An 8,677-nucleotide genomic window follows, 5' to 3' on the forward strand; every position below is an offset into this window, starting at 1 on the left:
AGCACCTGTGTGTGTACATGCGCTTGTTTATGTAAGGTTTCTCTATAGGAGCATCCAACAGAGAGTGTGATGGACCACTGATCTGCCCCCCAAAGATGTGTAGGAGACGGGGGGAGCTCCAAGTCCCAGAGATCCAGGAGTTGCCCCAGAGCACAGGAACTCCAGGGAGACTGCAACCAGAAAAACCCCGCTCCCCTCGAGAGGCGCAGAGGATCGCCCCGGGGGGCCACAACCAGCAGCCGGCAGAATCCCGGGAGATATCGGCGGCAAGCCCACAGGCCCGCCCGCAGCCTCCCACCCCCTAGCCGGTCGAGCCCGGGACCCAATGACCCGGGACCCAGGGGCGGCCACCCCCGCTGGGGACGCAGCAGAGCCCAGGGACCCAGACCCCACCAGGCAGCCACCGGGATTGGTCAGACAGATGCCAAAAATCTTAAAACCCCCTGACCCGGGAGCCACGACCCAGGCAGACCAAGGCACCGCACTCCACACCAGATGTGACAGGGAGAGAGGAGACGAAGATCTATCTCACCAAAAGAAGTCCCAGGAGAGGGGAGGAGTCAAAGGCCCCACCTGACATACACAGTCATACACAAACACAGTCACACACTCCCTCCCTCATGCTCACACATACACATACAACCAAAGACTTACAAAAATGCACGCCTGACACCCACTCATGCTCCTCATACACACCCTATTCACCCTGGTCCCGGTACTGCTGCACATGGGGTACAACCATTACCGGTTCCCAGTAGGGCTGTCGCGGTTGAGGAATTCCCCCTGCGGTGATTCAGGGTGGCTTAATATTGCGGTGTGCGATATTATTGCAGCACTTTTTTTTATTGCAGTACTATCTAAACATAATGCTTACACATTTAAAAAAGGTAAAAAATTGCCGTGCCTTCTTTTATAACACTTTACTGAATGCAGATCAAAGGGCAGTAACAACACAGATACCGCGGTCAAGTGAGCCGTCATTTGTGAGCCGCGGTCAAGCCAGCCGCATCTTATCCGCCGCGAAAATTTCATTGCGCGTTTACAACACTTTTTACGGTGCCACATTTTGCAAGGGAACTGCCCAATACACTTTCCTGACAGTCTGGTTGCATATTCAAAAATTCATAAAAAATCATCCATCATAGCTGATGTACAACTTTCACCACATCCCTACTCTGGAACATGTTGGTCCTGAAAGACCAAGACAGGTTTGGAGCGATTGGAGAAAAAGATGTTTGCTTCTGAGTTGATGTTGGAGTCAAAAAACCAGTCAAAATAAGATTCACCGCTGCAGAGGGAGAACACGCAGCTCTCATGCAAGGTTTGCCTATTTGCTTCAGCAGCTGCCAGAAGTGTTCTGATTTCTCAGTTTGAGATGGCTAGATTTATTCACTCAAGCAGGGAGGGGTCACATGTGTGTACAAAGTTAAGTTTGAACAATCCTCTAAACAGCAGACTTGCAGCCTTGAGATATGGTTAAACAGGATGGCTACTATCTCAACAGAGAACAGGAACCTATTCACGCTGTGTGCAGAAAAACACCCAAGAGGAGGGGTGAGCAGCAGATAACAGGAACATCTGGAGTGTCTAATGAACTGCAGAGTCAGATTCTCATCACACACATTACCAATGATTATATGTTCTCTTGTGTTCATTTAGCAGTAACTATTATTAACAAACACCGACTGTATCTGAAGCAGCACTCAACTGAGACTGCTCTAGTAAGGGTGCATAATGACCTCCTGATGGCTGCTGATGCAGAGAAATGCTCTGTCATGGTCCTGCTTGACCTCAGTGCAGCTTTTGACACTGTAGACCACAACATTCTACTAAACAGGTTAAAGGCCCTGGCTGGGATTTCAGGTTCTGCTCTAGACTGGCTCTCTTCCTATCTCACTAACAGAACATTCACAGTGAAGTCAGAAACCTTCTCCTCAGACACTGCCTCTCTAACATGCGGGATCCCACAAGTTTCAGTGCTAGGGCCTCTACTATTCGCATTCTATATTCTTCCCCTTGCTGGCATCATTCAGTCTTTCCCAGACATCTCCTACCACATCTACGCTGATGATATTCAGCTCTATATGTCCTTTATGCCACACCAGTTGGACAGGCTGGCCACACTTGTACTCTGCCTGACCCAGATCAGTAACTGGCTGTCCAGCAACTTTCTTGTCCTCAATACTAACAAGACAGAGACCCTGATCTCTGCACCCCCGGAACTTCAGCCAAAAATCGAGCAAGAAATTGCCTCTTTTTGCCCATCAGCCAAGGCCAACATTAGAAACCTAGGAGTTATTTTTGATCCAGCTTTAAGTTTAGACTCACACGTCAAAACCATCTCCCGCTCTTGTTTCTTTCAACTGAGAAACATTTAAAAAGTCCGTGAACTGGTTTCTACTGCAGACCTGGAAAAAATCAGAATCAGAATCAGAAAAAGGTTTATTGCCATTGTCAGTGAACAAACAATTCACAAACTAGGAACTTGCTTCGGTACTAACGTGCTACATATAACATGAATAATATAATTAAAAATAGAATAAAGTAGAATAAAATATAATAAACTAGCATAAAACTTTGCTATAAAAAAGGCAGGTAATGGTAATATGGCCGATAACGTGACGTTATGTCAAGTACAGAAGACGAGCATGGTTGTGTGTTTATAAGCTGTTCACAAGTCTAATGGCAGATGGAAAGAAGCTGTTCTTATGGCGAGCGGTTCTGGTCTGGATTGATCATAACGTCCTGCCTGAGGGAAGCGGCTCAAAAAGTCTGTGACCCGGGTGAGAAGGGTCAGCTGCTATCCGACCTGCACGCCCCCGAGTTCTGGAGACGTACAAGTCCTGGAGAGATGGAAGGCTGCAGCCAATCACCTTCTCAGCAGAGCGCACAATGCGCTGCAGTCTATTTTTGTCCCTCACTGTGGCTCAAGCGTACCACACAGCGATGGAGGAAGTGAGGATGGACTCAATGATGGCCGTGTAAAACTGCACCATCATCTGGGCCGTTAGCTTGGCCTTTTTCAACTGCCGCAGAAAGTACATCCTCTGCTGGGCCTTTTTGAGCAGGGAGCTGATGGATGGCTCCCACCTAAGGTCATGTGTGATGGTGGTTCCGAGGAAGCGGAAGGAGTCCACAGTGGTGACGGGGGTGTCCGTCAGGACGAGGGGGAGAGATGGGGCTGTGACTTTCCTGAAGTCCACAATCATCTCCACTGTCTTCTGAGCATTGAGCTCCAGGTTGTTGCTGCTGCACCAGTACACCAGCCGTTCCACCTCCCTCCAGCCTTTGTGTCATCACGCTTAGACTACTGTAACGCTCTTTTTACTGGTCTCAGCAAAACCTCCCTCTCACGCCTTCAAGCCATCCAAAATGCAGCAGCCAGACTACTAACCAAATCCAGCAGACGGGCTCACATCACTCCAGTTTTACAGTCCCTCCACTGGCTCCCAGTAGAATATACAATGTAAAAAAAATGTAGATTTTACGGTAAAACGCTGGCAGCTGTGGTTGCCAGAAATGTACCGTAAAAATACGGGTGAAACATTATTTTCTTTAACGGTAAGAACGTATTGTTATTGTTGATTTTACGGTTAAAAATAGAGCTAGGTTCAATATTTTACCGTAGAAGAAAATGTTTTAACTTGAAGAAAAAATAATTTTCCCCCTAAAACTGACATGAAAATAACATAAAATAAAGTTCGTGCCACAAAACACAACATTTTTTCCCTGTAAAATTAACTATCAAAAAATAATAAAATACAATTTTATTCTGTAAAAATTGCCAGAATTTACTTTTTAATGGTTATAAAAAAAGATTATAAAACTTCCATGTAAATATTATAGTGAAACACTTAACTAGTATGACTAAAAGGTGCTAGTTCTGTTGCTTTGAGTTAATCTTTTATGAAATAATTTACAGTTTGAATAAAGACTTTTGCTATTTATTAACACCATTTTACTTCATAATTTAATGACATGAAAAACTATCATGAGTGTTTAACTCTTGAAATATGATCACCTTTCACTGTTCAATTGATAGTATCAATGATCAACTACTTCATTTAATGCCAAAAAACATTTTGAGTATAAGTAAAATATGCAGATAGCTTAGCAGTTCATTTGATGTTATCAGATGATACAAAACCTTTTTTAGACTAGAGTGCTTTTAAGTGTTCTACTCTGTACGCTTAATACACAAACCATGATTTTATTCAAATTACTAAATGTAACACAAAAAACTCCACCTTAAATTTCCCAAAAAGTATTTTATTTAACATTTTTGATGTTTTGAACATCAAATGTTTGCATTTATACTAAACAAATCAGAAATAGTTACTAGTTATCTCCATGACAGTAACAGTAAGGAGTCACAGAATTCTTACAAGTTCTGTTCAAACTGTGCAAAACCAGTGCTTTAAGTTGAGCACACATATTTCACATTGCCTTTAGCAGACAATTCAGACACCTGTGTTTTTGGTCCTGTTCTCACTACATAAATGTCAGTACACGTAGAATCTTGACTTTTCTAATTATCCAAATACAAATACAGAGAATGAAATATTTTTTATATAATTCAAATGAATTGAAGAAATTACAGTAACAAGTTTACACCCACATATTTTGCACACAGAACTGAACAGTAAAGCTGAAATGTACATCTTCAAACTGCATCAGGTAACAAACTTTACACTTGTTTTGAGAACTTCAACTGCAAATTTTTGGATAACTACAAAATGCCAGCAATGTACTTGCAGCATACTTTTACACTATTGGAATACAAATATCTTTAAAACTGGGAAAATTAAAATCTAAGAAACAAAATACAATTAAAACTGCTGGGTCATAAGAACAGTCAAGCGTCTGTGTCTTCACCTTGTTGTTTAGGTGAGAGATGTCATCCCTGGCATCGTGGGGGCGTATAGGTGCCAGGGCCCATCCAACTTTATCCTCTCGACCAAGTGGATTTACTTCCTACAAAGGGAAAGTTCTACCACCACTTGCATTGGGGGAATTTTTCATTTTAAACAACCCAACTGACTCAATGATACTGTCGGTGGTCAAGGTCAATGTATCCCCATTTCCATCCCATTCTCATGAACGCCACATGTTATCAGGTATGTCTAGATAGAAATGAATTACATCTGGCCAAAAGCACAGTAGGCTGGCATGCATACCACGTTTCTTTAACCAGTTCGTCCAGGTCTTCATTGAGGTAGATGCTGAGACAGCTCAGCACACAATCTCGCCTCACGTTGATGTCTTCATTCTGGGAAGAAAAAAAAAAGGTATAATTCCATGCTTGTCAGTGTTGGAGATATAACACACAGGTGCTGAGGCTAACAAAGTCACTGACAGTTCCCCACTTGATCATCCCACATTGTTTTACTCTACTCTGGTGATGCTCACAAAGGTGTAAGCCCATTAAATAAACAGCTATTTTGAAAGGGGCCAGAAAACATATTTAACATAGGAGCTGTCCTATACAGCCGAGTCAAACAAACCATATCATATTAGATAAATAAAAATAAAAACTTACATTATCCATCTGGGCCATTATGGCTGCCATCTTTCTTCCTGCTGCTCCACCTTTGGAATTAAAAACCTTCATCAGGTTGTCGGTCTGACGGTCCAGTTCTCCAAGGAATTTGGAGGTCAGAGGTATAGTTGTCAGTCGCATAAACTCCAAGTTAATCTGTAGAGGACAACACAGACAGGATAGAGATTTTAACAGTTTGTAAAATAGACCAAGTTATTACACTTCAGATTCACACTTACCTCACTGACATCAAACAGTGCTGGCCATCTGCTTTGGAACTCTGGAATTGGTGGCTCCTGGAGAACCTCCTGCCTCCTGATTGTCAAAGATCTGACTTTGTAGGCCTAATGACTTTTAATAAATGTAAATCGTATCATTAATAATTTTAACATGCTTACTCTAAACATTTCAGCTTGATAATGTAAACCATTTTAACATCACATGAACTGTAAATTTATATAAACTTTAAAATGCTACATTTTGTTGTATACAACTTTTAATTTATACTAACAAAATATATGTTGCCACATGAAGGTGAGAACACGAGATTGGAGGAGAATGCAGAAAAAGTGTAGCTATCTGAAAACAAGAACATAAGTGAAAAGAAAAAATGAGTTTAATTGCAAAGTATGAATCACAGAAATGCCATATTTTGCATTAAAACTGCATAATTTTGCCAAAAGGTAACAAGTCTGCTCCTTCCAAAACAACCCCACAAAGTTCTCAAATTTAACTTTAAGCAAACTGTAAGTTAATGCTACAGAGCAGAGGCTAACTTGTTACAAATTTAATAGGTTAAATGTTGTGGACAAAAATAATGTTTGCTTAACTAATGATTTTAATATTTGTCCTTTTAACCGCCATGATAACATGACGGTTACAACTGCCAAGGGTTCGTTTAATCCAGTATTAAGCTGGATAGCCAAGATGCCGTGAAATAGCTAGCTTATTAGCTAATTAGCTATAATGCTAGCGGGAAACAGCATTGTCCTGTAAAGCTACGTAGCCAGGATATAACTGCATAAAATAAACACAAACTACAAAATGGTATCACAAACGCAAGCACTCGACACCCTATGGCAAAAAGAAATCTTTATGTACATACAAGACACTCCTTAGAGAGAATGTTACACTTACATCACATGGAGAACGCTACGATGCTACTCCTGAGCGCGGGGGAGTGTGCAGAGGAAGTGCAAGACATTGTTTTCGGTTTCCCAAATTCACTTTTCATAACTTGCCTTTAAAGAAGTTGTAACTCCCCCCTCAGAGTCTTACTCCACCCACGTATCAATTTTAAAAACTGCAACATTAGTAGGCATTGCCTGGAGGACCGAGAGGGCGGAGCCGCAGCAGTGACGAAGACGACGGCTAACTAGACGATGCTAGCTCCCTTCACTCTGAGCAGTTATTAGAAGTGGAGGACGTTTCTCCCCCTCCTTACCCAGACACTCGAGAAGAAAGGGACCAAGTCTATTTGGAGGAGACAAGCGGACCTGAGCCTTATTGTTTTGAGCTTGTGAGTTGCCTGAAATTACCGGAACCGACCCAACAGAACCGGCTCTGAATGGTAAGAAGCCGTTAGCCATAGCATCAGATTAGCTGCAGGGTTTGTCTCCACGGCCCTAGAGCTAGTACTCAGCATGTTTAAGAGATTTATCTGCTTCAACACACCTGGTTTTAATCAGCAACAAATAGCTGAGCTGCTTAACAGCTAATCCAACCTGTTAAAGCAGGAAAACCACTGAAACTTGCTGGATAGCAGGTCTCCAGGAGCCTTGGGCTCAAGTTACAATCTGCTGCATAGAAAGTTATGAAAATACCTCATGAGAAAATTATTCTGTAATGTATTCAGCCCACTAAAACTACCCTGATTTCTTTATTTGTTTACTAATAACAGCTGCTCTCTCGGTTCTAGGTCCTCTGGTGTCTGCAGGTGGTCTCTGCTGGTGTCGGCAGGATCAGGAGCTTCCAGAAGAATGTGCCTTTCAATGACTCTTTCCCCCTTATTTGTTATATTAATTAAATAAATCTCAATTGATATATTTCCTATTTTTGTTCATGTCCATAAATACTTAAACATGCTTGAAATTAAAACAAGCTTTTAACAGTGAGGTGCTAGTTTAATTCATCACAATAGAGCTAGTTAAACATGCGACAATGTGATAAGTCAATTAATGTAATTTATAAATATCCATTAAAATATCAAAACTGGAGTCAAAATGAGATATTTGGCAGCACAAAAAACTTGTCAAACACAATATTTATTATAATAATTGTGGGCAGACAGGAGACAGAGCTGATGGAGGTTCTCAGTCATCGAAGGATGGCTGAAGGCTTTCCAGGAACAGGAGATGTGGTGTTGTCTCCTCTCTCTATTCTGCCAGATGAGCTGATAGGTTACAGGTGTGTGAGGACATCCTCATGCTGTCACAACCAGATGACAGGAGTTATCAGGTGATCAGCCAGGCTAATGATGAGATGCAGAAAGAAAACAAATCATGCAGAAAGAAAACAAATCCAGGAAGGTGTACAATAATATGTGGTGTTGCTCACCTTATGTGCTTTTATAAGTATTAACGTGTGCCTGCCTCATGGTGTAGAGTCCATATTTTGCTGAGTGTCATGCAATAATGCAGGTTATTAGTTAATTTACTTTTGATAGCAAAAACAAAATATTTAATGTAAAAGTTATTTACCAGGTGAATCAGCTCACACGTCACTACCAAGTGTCACAGGGCCAGAATCAGTGGCCTCCTTCATGATGTAATCACATACTAATTTAATTGTTAATATCTTAAAAATTCTGAAATGTTTTAATTTTTTTTTTACCTTGAACAGTTCACTGAGCTTGCACTGTCACTGAGGTGGAAGCTGGAATCAACAGCAGACACCTCACATCTTGGTCTTTTCAGGGGTTGTGGACGCTGCTCTGGGACTTTCTGGAAGATGAATTTCCGTCATGGTTCCCCGTGTCACAAGACACACTGCGACTCTGAGCTCTATTCTGGCTGGCTATGTACAAAAACAAAGAAGAAGCACATTTATAAATGTTTAAAAGAGCATAAAATCACGTGTAACAATAATCTGTAAAACAAATTAAAACTAGAAGGTAATAATAAAATGTTTACATAGAAG

The 8,677-nt window shown here is 41.5% G+C and overlaps 1 long non-coding RNA gene across 1 annotated transcript; it reads right to left on the minus strand.

The window, feature by feature from the left end:
• Positions 1 to 4,314: 4,314 nt before the first annotated feature.
• On the minus strand, positions 4,315 to 6,093 carry LOC129154491 (uncharacterized). The gene is made up of 4 exons (XR_008559808.2): positions 6,051 to 6,093; positions 5,779 to 5,890; positions 5,540 to 5,695; positions 4,315 to 5,269 (listed from the first exon to the last, which is right to left on the minus strand). It is a non-coding gene; the product is annotated as an uncharacterized lncRNA (long non-coding RNA).
• Between the last annotated feature and the right edge of the window lie 2,584 nt (positions 6,094 to 8,677).

The sequence above is a fragment of the Nothobranchius furzeri genome, chromosome 5, assembly GCF_043380555.1.
Source record: "Nothobranchius furzeri strain GRZ-AD chromosome 5, NfurGRZ-RIMD1, whole genome shotgun sequence".
NCBI classification, from domain to species: Eukaryota; Metazoa; Chordata; class Actinopteri; order Cyprinodontiformes; family Nothobranchiidae; genus Nothobranchius; species Nothobranchius furzeri.